This window comes from Dermacentor silvarum, chromosome 3, assembly GCF_013339745.2.
Source record: "Dermacentor silvarum isolate Dsil-2018 chromosome 3, BIME_Dsil_1.4, whole genome shotgun sequence".
In the NCBI taxonomy this organism is placed as follows: Eukaryota; Metazoa; Arthropoda; class Arachnida; order Ixodida; family Ixodidae; genus Dermacentor; species Dermacentor silvarum.
Window position 1 is genome coordinate 164811388 of NC_051156.1, and position 15891 is coordinate 164827278.

At 46.3% G+C, this 15891-nt stretch overlaps 1 long non-coding RNA gene across 1 annotated transcript in view; it reads right to left on the reverse strand.

The window, feature by feature from the left end:
• LOC125944060 (uncharacterized) overlaps positions 1-15891 on the reverse strand; it is a 27226-nt gene continuing 11335 nt past the window's right edge. Inside the window, exon 3 of the long non-coding RNA XR_007466091.1 lies at positions 1-91. This is a non-coding gene — a long non-coding RNA (uncharacterized LOC125944060). The remainder of the gene's footprint in view (positions 92-15891) is intronic.

Sequence of the window (15891 nt, forward strand, 5' to 3'; positions counted from 1 at the left end):
GGTTTCAGTCTGCAGGGCAGCAGAGGTATATGCACGGCAGGGGAAGCTGGCGGAGCCGACAAACACGGAAGCTGTCAAATTTCGCCAGATGCTGCACGAACAAAATAGGCAGTTGCACACGACTCGGCCAGTTTTGCATTTATAAGCGGGAATTATTCTGCACATAAATTTAAGCTACAGCCTGAGTATTCATGGGAGAACACTCTGAGGTATTTTACTGCTTTCTTAGGCCGTCATTTAGCAATACACAAAACATTTCCGTGGTTTCATGCATCAACGCAACGTGATGATCTTTAGTAGATCAGTTCAACTATTCCCTGACATGAACTAGGCAGCCGCAAAGATTTGGCGTAGAGCTACCGTGCTTAAAATTGATGCATATTTGTAATAAAAACAATATATGTTACATAGTTCAGCATGTGGTCGATCCTAGTGGTCGCAACGTGTGCTTTTGTTTTGTCGACATTGCCCTGTAGCGTAACAACACTGCGTGGACCTTAAATAGAAAAGTATTAATAATCAGTTAAGCTATATCAATAAATCACGCTTCGGCTATTTTTACTGGCAGAGGTGGCTTGGGAGCATGACGTGTTTGCAACATGAGAAATCGTACAGTTTGACTTTTTATTTCTCACGCTATATGTATATAATCTCACCACCCTCTAGAGTAACCTTGCTGAAACTATAACCCTTGTGCACACTGTGAAACAAACTTTTGCATTGAATATCCTGTATTTGCAATAGGTGAACTTGTTTTGCAGCATCATCAGCAGCTGGTGGAGGAGATCAGGGCCTTTCTCGTGGCGCAGCATCCGCTTGTAAAGGAGATGCGGGCTTGCGGGAAGCGAATGCACTCATTGAAAGCACCCAATATGGAAGTGACAGTGTTCTGGTTCAGGTTCACACCACTTTTTTACTTGCAGCATCTGAAAAACTTTTATGTGGCGCTATTACAGGTTGGTGAGCAATCAAAATAGGCGTGACATTTCATAACAGTTCAGGTTGCTTTCTGTAGCGTGATAATATGGAGATACAGTCAGGCAGAAAGCTTTGGCAGCAGACAGTATGCAATTTCTCTATTTGCTGCATATCAGGTGACGAACATGGACTGAAATGTAGCAAATTGTTCGTTGCAATTCTATCAGTTCACTCAATGCCACCTCAATTGACAATAAATTTCTTGTGAAAAAGTTGGCGTAAATAAACAATGTGCCGATGTTAGGAATTATTGTAAAGAATGCGACACTTTTTTAATAGTACTCATGTCAGCACTGCCATATGGGTTGCCAAATAAAATGCCCTGATAAAGAGCGCACCGTGGGCATCTTCTTGTGCACATAAGAAACTGCAGTGCAGATGATGTATATAGGCCAGTTTTAATTCCTGTCTTCACAATACAGCACACAGACTGAAGGCGATAAATATAAAGAGGACCGGTCCACCCCCGGCTTCATGCAGAGTGCTCAGTCATTGAAACGCGACATTCGGAGCGTGTAGTTAGTTGCAAGCGCTATCTTGCGGCCCCGGTGAGATAGAGAATTGAATAGTGAATTTCCCTATATTAGATCAAAATTTGCAGTAATGAAAGGAAAACGGAATAATATTCGTCTTTTTATGGATTCATTTAGATTGAGCGTCACTGTCTTCGTTGAATTTTTCTACGTCATATAGAAGAAGGTACCAGCTCGGTTAAAACAAAATTTTAATTGAGCATTTAAAGCGCTAAGCCTTTGTTCTAGTAGAGTGTACGCAAGGATCAGCCCTTTCTGATTTATCGCGTATACTGTGCCTGGACACAGTCACTAACAGCGCTGAACCGAAAAAGCAAAAACCTTATAAGAGCAGCGTTTAGGTTTATGCGTCATCACAGGTGTCTGGCCCACTTGCCGACTTTATTTGGAGTGGCCAACTTGTAACCAAAAGCGGAGGATTCGGCGTCAATGCTGTGAAAGTGGCTTCTTCAAGGCTCGATCTTTTTAAAATCACAATGGCCATTGTTATATTAAATGTGGTAACCTTTCAACATGAATATTTGCAACCACCACAAGCAAAAAAACTAGCCGATGTCCCATATTTATTCCTTCTTTGGAAGCAGAAACATTTTCTTGAAGCAATGTATGAAATGTACCAATAATTGAAGTGAAAATAAAATGAAATATGTTGCTGATGCCAAAAGCCTTCAAGGAAGGCTGGCGCCAAAACAAGCTCTTTATATTATTCTGAGCGCAATTCCAATAATAGAACCAGATAATTTCATGGGAGAATTTATTGTACGGTCACATATAAACTTATCCTTCATATCATGGCGATAAAAGCTCTCTATTGAACGTAGGGTAGAATAATGTCGAAAACTGAGCCGCGCTTAAGAGCAATGGTGGGTGATGTGAGTTTGAAAAAACTGCCAACATAATTTTAAACCCCGAGAATGGAGAAGTTAACTGTTGAAAATTTCTAGGTATGTTCGAATATTAGGGGTGTTGTAGAAATTGTTCACCAGGGTAATCTCTAATATAACAACGACAATACTTAACATAAACACAGAGAGCCGGCTGCCTTTAGGAAGAGATACATACAATAATGAATGGCATTCATTGGATCATCTTGCTTGTATAGAAGTCTTCGGAATGTGCCCTATTTCTAGATAAGACCTATGTTCACTTTAATAGAGATGGCTCCGGTAATGCTGGCAGTTAAGTAGCCGCTGAACGTAGCTTGAATACCTTGCAAAGTATTAACCTTGCGTGTAGCAGTATTAACCAGTATTCTTAGGCGCACATCATTATTAACATGAAAACGTACAATTCTCAAAAAGCCTAGAAAAAATATCTGCAGCACTGTTGGCGGCGTTCTTCGTACAAATATTCGAGCTTTTAAACTGGGAGAAATTCTGTACAAGAATCAACGAGAAATACCAACGCAACGTGGGTTTTTCAGATGACGTCTTGCAGCTAGGTGCTCAGCAAATATGAAGCTGACTTGCAAGAAATGCTTGATACCTGTAACGTGAAATGTCTGAAGGTGAGCTTCTCGAACAATATGCAAAACTGTAGGGTAAAGTTCATAGGTGTTCCACGCGACGCGGTGAAGAGCTGATGACTGCCACTCAGGATTATTAAGTGCTGTAAGATAAAATTTAAAATTGAAGCAGGGATGGTGCACATAAAAATAGCCTAAAGAGCACATGGAAGGCCAAGGAAAGGCCGGCCGTATATTACTATTTTGGAAGAGGAAATTATGTTCTGTTAATAATTAGTTTACAAGTAATATTGCCACACGTTTGTGCCACTTGCTCCCAGAAGAAGACGAGGACGGTCTAGTTCACGAGCTAGCACCTTGGTCTTTTGTCGGTGCTGCGCTGCCCCTTTGACAACAGGTTCCCGGAGATCGCGTCCGGCAACGGAAGTAGATAGATCAACAATTTCAGACGCCTCGGAATGGCTGCGTTTTTAAACTTCGGAATCGTAAAACAATTTCAGACGCGTCGCGCCACCTTATGGCGTCGTATGAAAACGTCAGGATAGCAGCGTTCTTAAACTTCGGGATCGTAAAAAACGTGTACACCACACCGCGCTTTTCGCAGGAACCTAAGTTTGCTTCTTCATTACGTAACGTAGCTTACCCTGGGGGTCCACGTGCATGCGAACCGTCCATGCGGCCCCGATTCCGCAAACTTGGAACGTTTCACCGGAGCAACTGGTCAATTAGCAAATACACAGCTTCGCTGGTCATCCACCTTAACAGAGTGGAATGGCATTGCATTTTTTCTTTGAGATTTTAAGTGCTTGCATTCTATTAGGGTATGTACTACAGTAATCATTTCCCCAAACCTGCTGCAGGTAGGGGTTCATTTTCGATGTGAAGTTAACAGTGCATCCCAAATGTGTGTCGTATTCTCACTCGGGTGAGTGCCACATTAGCTTGCCTTGCTTTCTTTCCACTGACCCTGTTACCTATTTGAGGCTTTACCATGTACAGTTTGAAGTGTTTTATTCTTTTTTTTTATCCAACTCATGTTACCACTATTCTTTCGGCTTCATATGTAAGAGAGGTATTAAATTGTGGACTGACACTGCTACACTGCAACCCACGGCTCCAGGAGGTACTGATGTAGCATTATGGTAATCGAGAACGTTGCCTTGAATGCATCTATGCCCAGTCCCCAACGTAATGTTATGTGGGGGTTGGATGGATATGCCTTGCGAAGCTCAGAGAAGAGTTGATTCAGTACAGGGTTTACTTCTTCGAGGATTTCACTATTCTTACCATACTTAGCAAGTTTTTGTATAATACAGCTCTCCTAAGAATGTGATTTTTTATGTATTTAACAGTCGACATTATTGCAACAGCCTCGGCAGTGAAAATAGTCGTTCGCGGAATGACAATAACGCCTAATAACTCAAAACGTGACCCAACAGTGGCACAGGACACTTTTCCAGGAGGTTTCTAGAATCAAGGTTAATTAGGAAGGAGTATGACGCAAATTAAGAGGGATGAAAGCGAATTAAGAAGGGTGACAAGTGAATTCAGTGGAATGAAAGCGAATTAAGAGGGATGACAAAGGTGAATAAAGCGGATGACTCAGCGATATAGGGTGCATTACTCAGCGAATAAAGTGGATAAATCAGCGAATTAAAGTGGCTAATTAACGTGGCGAATTAAACTGGCTGATAATTACATCGACAATTGGGCTTTTGTCTTAAGGTCGTCTTGAGGATAACATGAGACCCTATAAATTTTTTCTGTGTCTGCCAAACTGTCTATCTGAGACATTCGGACAGGATTTCAGTACATTCGTGCTACTATGAAGCAGATGACAATTTTTCGTTTGGACAGTTTTTTTTTACTTCGGTGAATATTTCAGCGGAGCGTTTTTGGTCCTTTTTTTTTTACTGCGTGCGTTCTGATCAGAATAGAAATATCCTGAATTATAAATATTGCGTAACGTCACTGGTTCGAGTGTGCGGCTTTTCACCTTCGAATGAATATAAATACTGGTAAAACTATTTCGGTTCCCTCACGCCATGTGCACGGAATGTAAGAAGTATGCAAGCAATGTAAGCTTGATTTATTGCACACCATGAGAACAAGAGAAATGAAAAAAAAATTATGCTAATAACCAGGAAGGGCAAACGTGTTTTTTTCCAGCTTTCCTTATCCAAATTATAGCTCTAATGTTTAATCTGGCATGTTTTTTTTGTATATTTGCCTACCAACTTAAAAGGATACAGAGCATGGATTAAGTAACTTTTTCGTGTGTTGAAAGAGTGAGAGAGAGGGAGAAACGAAGTGAGAAAGAAAGGAAGGTCAATCAAGGACGTTCCCGGTTGGCTGCCCTACACTTGGGGAAGGAAATGGGAAGAATAAATATCAGAGCAAAAATAATAAAGAGTCAGTCATTCGCAGATTCAGTCGCAGAGGCATGTAACAAGCATTCGTACAGTCCAGTAGCCTTCAAAAAGTGCAGAAGGGCTTTTGTGGCCTTTTGCATGCAAGAGTGCATAGGCCAGGTTCCTAGGACCTTTCTTCCGAGAGCGCTTAATTAACTAACAAGGTGAGTCTAGGTTTTAGAGCTTGTCGTTGAGCGTGAAAGGATGGGCAGTGACACAGAAGTTGCTTTAAAGTATCATCGCACCCGCAGAACGAGAAGGCCACACTGTTCCTATTCATTCCTATTAGGAATGAATAGGCATTTGTAAATGCGACGGGCGAACAAATGCGACGCAATTAACTTGTTTCGCAACGGGAGAGTCCAGAGGGCAGACGCTGTCTCAAGTTAGGATTGAGATAGTGCAAGCGTGAGTTAGTGGGCAGGAGGAAACAGAAAGATAGAAGGCCGGGAGGTTAAGTGAGTCAGTCAAACCCGGTGAATACCATCGTGGAAGTGTGATGTGGCGACCAAGTGATTGAAATTGCCGCGCCGCATCCGTTCTTGAGAACATGGTATAGGCACCGGCTAATGTTTTTGATCAGCCGAGCACAGCAGCTTCATCTGCGTAGTCGTTGGCGGCAATTCCGCAGTGGCATGGCAGCCACTGAAATACAATGTCGCGTCCTTTCTCGAGTGCGTACTGAAGACGGCGCATTTCTAAGGACGAAAGCCTTAAATCTCTATGTTTCAAGATCGCTGTGAGGTGCAGAAATAATTCATAGCCCTTCCACTATATGAAGATGGAAGACCAGGGGCGCTATAACGTAAAATGATTCCAAACTGTTTTGATTCCAATTTCTGCAATCAGCCTCCACGATTCGTCAACACATTTTCGGGCCACTCCCAACTTCGCCTGTCTGTCACGCGACGTCACGAAAATCGCGGTAGCTCCCCACCTGATATAACGTGTACTCACTGATTATGTATGATTAAACCGCACAAAAGAAACGAAATTATTCCTGATTCGACGCCTTTTCACCATTAGCCACATTAGCCCTCTGCTATGGGTCCAATGTTTTCTGGCTACGCTCACTTCGCCTGTCTGTCACACGACCTCACAAAATCGCGCAAACTTACCACGTCAAAGTGATGTGTACGCAAATAAAATGCAATATTATGCCGAACAAAACTTAAATTTTTTCTGAATAGCCACAGACTGCTTGTGAGAAAGGAAGAGAAGATGGCTGCCCGCCGAGGGCTCAGGCCCTCGCTACTCGTACCTCCCGGTGAGCATGTGTTTATTTGGGCATGATAAACCTTTTTGCTTGGTAGTAAAACGTTGTCAAGCGGTTTCGGCCTGTATACGACATCGCTCTGCCAACGCTTCCTTGCTGAGGATCCGTTTTAGCGGCATTATTATCTTTCCGTTGCACGCCGCCGCGATTTTCGACCAGCCACCGCAAGCGTAGGCGAAGCGGACCAATCGGAGAAGCCGGCAGCGCCCTCTTCATGCAGGTTATCTATTTTCACTATGCTGGCTCGGCCCCATCGAAACTCTCTCCACTAGAGCGTGCTCCTCGCCTCTTGTCAGCCAATTAAGTAAGAAAAACCGCTGAGTGTGGGCAATGTTATTGGTTTTGAAAGCGAACAAAGGTGACCTCATATAAACGAGGAGAGTGTTTGATTGGGTTGTTCAGACAACGCAGCGGGTCAACGCGCGATGCTTGCGTCGGTGGTTACGTAAACTTGACATCAGGAGTTTGGAATCAAAACTGTTGGGAATCATTTTACGTTATAGCGCACCAGCAGACCTGCTGGTTTTAATTAATTACATTTATTTTCTTTTATATGGTGGTTATGTAAATGGTTGAAAATACAAAAAAAACATATGTATGAACCACACATGGTTTCGTACTTTCTTTCTATCATTCCTTCTTTCTTTCTCTTTTTATTTCTTGTCATGGCTCATACCCGGTTATCCCTGGCTCATACTCGCATATCGAAAGCGGGTATGCGCCACAGGTGATTTTAATAAGGCGATGTTTTATCGTTCAGTCGACTTTCAACGTCCTTGAGCGAAAACCGTTTCGCCGAAGCGAAGTGTTTCGAAAAAGTCTATTTCAACAAAAGACGATACGAACACTGAGTCACAATGACGGCACAATTCCACCAGGGCGATAACATATACAAAGTGCGGAGCACTGTATACACGGCACGTTTTCGTAGAAATATCAGAGTCCACACTCAGTCAACATATAACCACTTAGACCCACGGAAACGTACAGTTATACATAAAATAATTGTCACATTATATAAAATGATGTTGAATATATACAGTGTACACAATGGTTATTTACAATGATGATATGACAGAGGCACTTTACATAAATTTGTAGTGATGCTATGACTTGTATATTTACAAAAAATGATCACGCGTACAAGATCACGCACGCACAAAAATCACGGGCACGTATACGCGCTATGTATAATCAATGAATACTTTTGATGGCCTGGCTACCAGAACCAGGCTGGTCGGAAGTTAAGCCATACGCGTCCATAAGCATCCGACAGGAAACGGCATGACCACTGTCGAAGGAATTCCTCTTCCCCAAGGAAGAACAACTCATCCGATAGAAACGACGGTACAGCCTCTCCAGAAGTGGAAACAGAGCGTGGCGGCGATGTCCCGCGGCAACTGCCTCGCAGCGGTGACGCCATAAACAAAAGCGCCCCCGCAGCAATTAAAGGTCGCCCGAAGCGGCCACCTGAGCAACGACCGGATGTAATAAATCGGTTCACTTCAAGACCATGGCAACCAGCATGCACGACCCTCCAATATACCCTAGCAACGACGCATTGCAGGAGCACGTGCTTGTTGGATTCCTGAAGGGGGCAATTGGGACACAAGGAAGATGGGACCATACATCCACCTCTCTAATCTGTCACGCGTTGGGAGCACTTCCCACCCTAGACGCCACATGAAGTCGCGTAGAGGACCAGGCAGAAAGGACGCCATTATCGCACCCCACGACATATTATTGCAACGTGCGCGGCACGCTGGGGAAACCAGAGGAAGTAGTAAGGCTAAGATTGTATCTACAACACGGTTTTCGAGGACGTCTATATCAGGACATACCTGTTGTACGTGGCGATAAAATGCCACGGCCGTAGAGTAAAATGCAGGTGCGTTTAACTCGTCTTCTTCTTTCTGGGGTTTTACGTGCCAAAACCAGTTCTGATTATGAGGCACGCCGTAGTGGAGGGCTCCGGTTTAATTTTGACCACCTGGGGTTCTTTAACGTGCACTACAACGCAAGCACACGGGCGTTTTTGCATTTCGCCTCCATCGAAATGCGGCCGCCGCGGCCGGGATTCGATCCCGCGTTTAACTCTTGTGACCCGCGATTTAACTGTACGCCCGGTAACATGTAACGAATTTTATTGCTGATAGCAATTATATGGACACTTAAACTGGATTTCTGCCGTCGGCGTCGCCGTCGCCGTGAGGTTCCGTATAGATAAAATCATCGCCGCGCGCCGTATGCTCGATCGGTAGCGTGCGGAGGACGCCGCGCTATCACGGAGAGCGAACGCACGGCGGAAAGCAAACGCGACCGCAGCGCGTGGTGGTATGGGAGGGAGGGAGGGAGGCGGGGCGACGCTGCGCTCCGGCACCAAAGGCCTATCTTGCAACCGGGCGCAAGTGCAACTTCCCACTCAATCTCCCACGCGCAAGCAAGGAAGCGGGTCGGCAGCGCCGGAAGGAGCGGGGGGGGGGGGGGGGCGTCGCACTTCTACTCTGCCACCAACCGCGCTCGTCGCTCGCCGGCCGCACTGTCGCTTATCTCCACACGGCTCTGACCTTTTCTATGCGCTGTGCATTCGCCGCTCAGTTTCCGTTGCAGCGATAGACCGCACGTACCTTCGCCCGCTGCGACGTATATGCGCTTGCTGCCAGCGTTTTGACAGTCGTTGTCTGCGGTCATTCAGTGTGATCTATTTATGTTTGCTTGTGCGCGCTCACACCACGCTTGTTCATTCAGTTAGTAATAGTCGGGCCACGTTTTCCAACGCACGCTACACATGCAATGCTGCCCGGATCGGCAGTGCAGCGCTACAGGTGTGTCCCTTCGCACGCGCTGCCGACGGGAAGCGCTTCTCATCAACACCACCGTTTCAAACGCGCCTTCTCGTGGTCATCGAGTCTCTCTTCATGTCGGTCTACTTACGCCGCAGCACACCTGCTTACTTAATAAGCTCATGTTTGCTACAATTCATATTGCTACCATAGCCGCTCACCTTACTTCGTGTCACATTGCTGTGTTGCTATCGCATTCATTGCTTCGCACTTAGGGTGAAACTGTGACATTTTTGTGCCCAGGAAATAACAGGCGAGTTCACGTGCGGGACACTGATCACCGCGTAATAGGCGAAGCATAAATCGCAGAGCAAGCAACCGGCAGCGGACAGACACGGATGGGAACGCGAACCCACCGCGACAGCTTGGTTGCCCAAGCGCAGCGCGACAGACCAGTTCTGTACTACCCGACCAGAAGAAGGAACCAAGAAGGGACTGCAATAATCTAGTAACTCGTAATGGCGGTTGTACAACGTGATAAATGTACCGCACACGGCCGCAAAATATAGACTGTGCTAAGTGCCTTCTTTCTAATAGGGGTAAATCATACCCTCGAACATCCTGAATATTTCACCTCACATCTTCAAGAATTGAAAGCCACGCAGAGTCAGATATGCCATTACAGGTGTAATCAAGGCCTAAAATACGAATAGAATCGCTCTTTTGAAGACGGGAAAAGGGAGTTAGGCGTGTCTGCGGGGAATCAATGAACAAATCACGACATTTTGAAAAATTTATCGCAGCACCTGAAAATATTTCCGTACTGCAGCTGAAAATTCGAAGGCTACGGGATAAGATACAATGTCATGTCATCGTTCCTGAGATACAATGTGATGTCATCGGTGAAGGTTGTCACAGACAGTGGGAGACCGCACGCGTAAGGGTCTCTCATTACCGATCCCAAAAATGGCTCAAGGCTGAGCACAAAGAGTACTGGGGATAGCGGTAACCCTTGACGAGCACCACGAGTAACGGGAAATGGAGCACTTTCACGACCATCAAGAGACAATGTCCTTCGGTTATTTGTATAGGCGTTCCTAATAAGTTCAACTAAATCTGACGAAAAGCCAAACCAAGTCAGTACACTAAATATGTAGCTGTGTTCAAGGCGATCGAATGCCTTTTCTTGATCTAGTGAAACCAAGAGACCTACGTGCTGACCTGGTCAGTGTCTACGTGATTATGTCACACGTAACGTACAAGAGACTATGTACCTCTCTGCCAGGGACCGAGCAAGCCTGATTGTGTCCTATTAACGGACGGCATCACGCTTCCCAAGCGTCGAGTGACAACAGCTGTGAAGGTGCTCTAGTCAACGTTGAGAAGCGCAATTGGCCTCCATTCCTCTGGACGAACTGATGATGGATCATGCTTAGGTATCAGCACAATGCGACCATCGCGAAAACTAGCCGGGAATTCAAAGTTCTCACAGCAGCGACGGATAACAGACACGAAAGTGGTGCCAATATCTTCCCAGAAGGTCAGATAAAACTCAATGGGCAACTCGTCCGGCCCGGGTGCTGAGCCACGTTTCATGGCAAATAATGCCGCCCTTACCTTATCAGCTGACAGTCTTGCTCAAAGACAGTCAGATACCTCAGGTGGAACCTGAGGCAGCCCTATAAGCGTTGTATAATATCCTGGAGTACCATGATCCATTTGCATAGACGTACGCGCCATGTTTTCAAAATGCGTTACAAAGAGTGAATAATCACGCGCGGGTGGGGACATAGCAGGAAGTGGTCTTGTGCCCGTAGAACTGAATGGATTCGGCTGTCTAAATGGGAAGTTCCTTGCAAAGCGCAGAATTTCAGGGCGTGCACACGTATTACGTCTGAATCGCCAAGCAGCCACGTTGGACTCTTACCAAGCAGCAGTCGAACGCTACAGTCAACTCCGAGCCTGAAGCTGTCTGATGATGATGATGATGATGATGATGATGATGATGATGATGATGATGATGATGTAGGTAGTGGCTGGGCTGCAGGATCGATGTCATCGCTGCCGACAACTTCGGCAGCCGAGGGCTCATTCAGACGCAACGGAGCAATGGCTTTTGAGGAGCCACAAATTGGATGCAGGGTTGAAGAGACGCAGTTGAGGTGGCTGAAGCCGCAGCAGATTTCGAGGGTGTATCGGGCAAAGAACAGAGCCAGGTGTGTTAACGATGTCTAAAACCTAGGTAGCAGCCGAAGTGGAGGCGATATTGGCCACAGCATGCGTCGCCTTGGCTTCTTGGGAGGCCAGCGAACATAGCGTGTCGCGATCGGCCACGTCATCAATAGCATGGCCTTCTTTTTCGGTCGAGGAGGCCCGCGAAAATGGCATGTTGCGATTGCCCGAGCTGCTTGCTTCGCCTTTGTTATTTGCCGACGCTGGTTGATGGGGTGTCGAGGCAATTTCTTTGGTCATGGCGTCACGCGCAGTTGCGACCGCAGCAGACGCCGGCGGTAAGGGGGGGAAAGGCTCCAGGAGCAGCGTCTGAGTATGAGCGCCGCACAGGGCACACGACTGTAGGGTAGGGTGCCTACATGCAACGCCGTTTTAACCAACGTTTATAGATACTTTTTCAAAAAAAGTATCTATAAACGTTGGTTTTAACGGCGTTGCATGTAAGCTCCCTACCGTAGGGTGACCATCCCCGCTACGCCGACAAGGAAGTTCGTATCCTTCGCTTTCATGGCGATGAATGCCACAACGGCCACAGAACGCTGCGGTGCACTGTGCACGGTAGTGGTCGCTGGAGCCGCACCAGCGACAAACGCGCTGCAAATCGTGGTAGTCAAGCGTCACACGGTGACCAGAGACACGCAGATAATTGGGGACAGTGGTTGGGGTGCGCATCTCCACCCGAACGAAACGGGTGCCCGTGAGCACGCCACGTTATCCGTTCATAAGAGCAGCGTTGACAGGCAGTACTTTGCCCTATGCTGATAGTGCCTGTACGATGACTTCGTTCGAAACAGAGCGCGGCACGAAGAAGCAGGTTACGTTGATGACCTGCGGGCCGACAGGAACGACAGGACAATGCTCGCCACCGATGACAAGACAGCCAGCATTACAGTGTATTAGAATATTGGGTAGTGTGCTCTCTGCCCTATGCGGTGCACGCTTCCAGCTGATGCCGCGCATGTCGCCGGAGCCGGAGGCCGCTAGGGGCGCTGGAGCTAGTTCCACCTGAAGACCCGTGCCAGCGTGCGCGCTCCCGTCACTGTCATTCGCTTGCTGCAGTCTGCACACGAGGACGCGAATCGACTTGATTTTGATTGTTTTATTGCGATAGCAATTATATGGACACTCAAAAGCAGATTTCTGCCGTCGGCGTCGCCGTCGCCGTAGCCGTCGCCGTCGCCGTGAGGTTCCGTATGACGTCATTTGGAGATGAAATTGTCGCCGCGCGCCGAACGCTGAATGTGCGAGTGAAAGGGCGTGAGGGGCGCGTCTTTCACGGGGAGTGAACGCACGGCGGAGAACAAACGCGCGTTCTGCGCCGTGCTCGCTTAAGCGCTGCAGAAGTAGGCGTCTCATTTCTCCTTTACAATCACCATATATGTAGGGCAAACGCGCCTTCTTCCGACGCGCGAGAGGCCGTGGGGGAGGGGGAGGAAAGGGAGGCGACGTTTAGCTGCGGCACCAAGTGCCTATTTATATCAGAGGCTCCGGCAACCAACGCCGCACGCATTTTGAGCGAACGCGGGCAAAACGCCGATGGCGTCGACAACAGTTCTGCGTGTTGCCGATGCTGCTGCATGTCCAAGTTTATACAGCTGATAAAGCTAATATCATTACTCCGTATAGCTCTCTACAAGTTTGCTATCGCAATTGATGCTTCGCCTTTCAGGTGAAACTGCGACAACTTTTTTGTAAAGTGCAACGTTCGTCGACTTGCCTCTGCAACGTCCTCGGACTTCCTTTGTGCTCGTTCTACGGTGCGCTAAGAAACTCGGGCGCAATTACTGTTTTTCACCAGCCTGCCGGACAGGCTATAGTCGAGTGAAAGACTCGCCGAAGGCGTCTCTTTTCACCGTACCACAAGACGAAGAAAGGAGACATCAGTGAGAAAGAAACTTACACCGTGAAGACAAGAAGCTTGATCAGACAAGTGCCATGTGCCAATTGCACTTTGAGCCGCGTTACATAATTAGAGACTTCGTTGACGTCGTTAACGGCAAAGAGTTTTTTTTTCGCCGTACTGTATATTCTTAGGCATGCTCTTAAAGTGCTTTGTATCTAGTGTGTGCTCTGTGAGAAAAAAAATGGTTTCTTTTATTTTGTAAACATTGTTATTGTTGTACGTACAAAGAAATATTTTCCACATGCACTAGCAGCTGGAGATTTGTAATATTTTTGGAATCTGTGCAGTACTTGGAGTATTCTTTGGTTGGGCTGATTTTGCTTATTTTTCACTGCTGCAACAATAGTGTACATCGCTTTTGTTTCGATGCTGTTCCTAATAAATTTGCACGAACTTGAAAGTGCATTCGAAAACAAAAGCAATTTTATGCGCTCAAAGAGCAGTGCCGCCTGCTCGCTGAAATCATTGCTCGAATTCAATTACAATTATACAATTAGAAATAAGCTTGTTTGATATTTTAAGGAAAATAATTTTTGCATAAATATATGCGCCGTGTTTTTCTTACCGGCGATGTGTACTCACACGTCGTGTATATGCATTTATGATGCAAGAAAACTTTCCGCAACTTGACCAAGTGCGGTCAGCTTGGGCAGCAGTCCACCGCTAATGAGAGCGGCGCTAGCTCGACATTGGCCTTAGTGGACCGCAGTGGACGACTACACGGTGATAACTAGTACTATATATATATATATATATATATATATATATATATATATATATATAATAAGCAAATCATAAGAAGCCAACAAACAATAACACCAAGGACAGCCTGTTGTCCTTGGTGTTATTGTTTGTTGGCTTCTTATGATATGCTTATTAAAATAATCGGGCCCCTCGGTTCCCTTTCTTCTCGTTCGTTTTATATATATATATATATATATATATATATATATATATATATATATATATATATTGTCACGTAGTAGTGACGCTGAAGTAAACAGTCGTAAAACTGTGTATTACGACACTGATTCTTTATTGGGCGAACCTGTGTCCACAAAAGCAAGCTACACCCGAAGCACAACGAAAGCGGCGAACACAGTCGGCGATCGTCGAAAATCTGCTCAGCGGCGAAACGCGTCGGCTTTTATACATGAGTCATCGAATGTTCCAGATTATACCCTGGTGCCCACGTGTCTTCCAGAAAGTTCTAGACTATTCGCGTCGGTCATACAATCAGATAACATAAGCGTCGGTGAAAACAGGCAACGGAAAGAAGCATTGATAACGTTCTAGAAACTTCCGATACAGGCGCGTCCTGCGCCGAGCAATAACGTTTAACATTTGTTAGCCGATGGAAAGCGGCCACCGGTGAAAGATAAACATGTATACGTGTCAATATATATAACGAATCATCGTGGTCATATATATAAAACGAATTATCGTGCTCACGTTATCGTCACAGTAACTGCTATAAACTGCCGCAAGCTGCCCACTGCGGTGGCGAACCAGCGCCCAAATTCATGCACTCGCGAGGCCATCGATAACGCCGCCCGAGCCGTCGCAATCACAATGGTAAAGTTTATATATAGCACAAAATGGCGAATTTACGCCTTTCCGGTAATACAGATAGCAAGAACTCCTTTAGATTTACGCTATGCAGTGAAATAACCCGCATAGCGTAGGCGCAAGACTGCAAAACGTTTCAGGTGAAAATGTTGGTGGCGCCATCTCTCGGAGGCGACATCAAGGACCTCAAGCGGAGCCGTCATCTGAGCCCACTACCCCTATTCTAGAACACTATAGCCAGCATCGATGATTAGAGTCATGGAAGCCATGCTCTTGACGGTGACTTGGAAGTTGAGGCCTTCCATGGGTTGAACGCAGTATACCTCTGAGAGGCCAACTATTGAAGCCGTCGCGTCGACGACGGTCTCGGGACCATTCCCCGTAGGGACAACAACGTCGAAGACTTGGGCCTTCGAGGGAGTCCACGGCACTGTAGGCGCCCTGGCGTGAGAGGTGGAGCTCTCTGACGTGAAACATACAGGGACATCAACAGAAACGGTCACTTCTTCTTCCGTACACGATGACGACTTGGTGTAGTAATTCACTTACTTACTAACTTACTTCACTACACGGACCCGACATCATGTCTAACCTATATGCAAAGCCTCACGCAACAATTCTGATGGTGTGCAGGTCACTGTCGGCATCGTCTTTATTGAGTAAGCAACGCTCACTCAACAATTCGGATGGTATGCGGGTCAAGCAAGCAACGCAAGCAAGCCAGCTCCGGAGCAAGCAAAG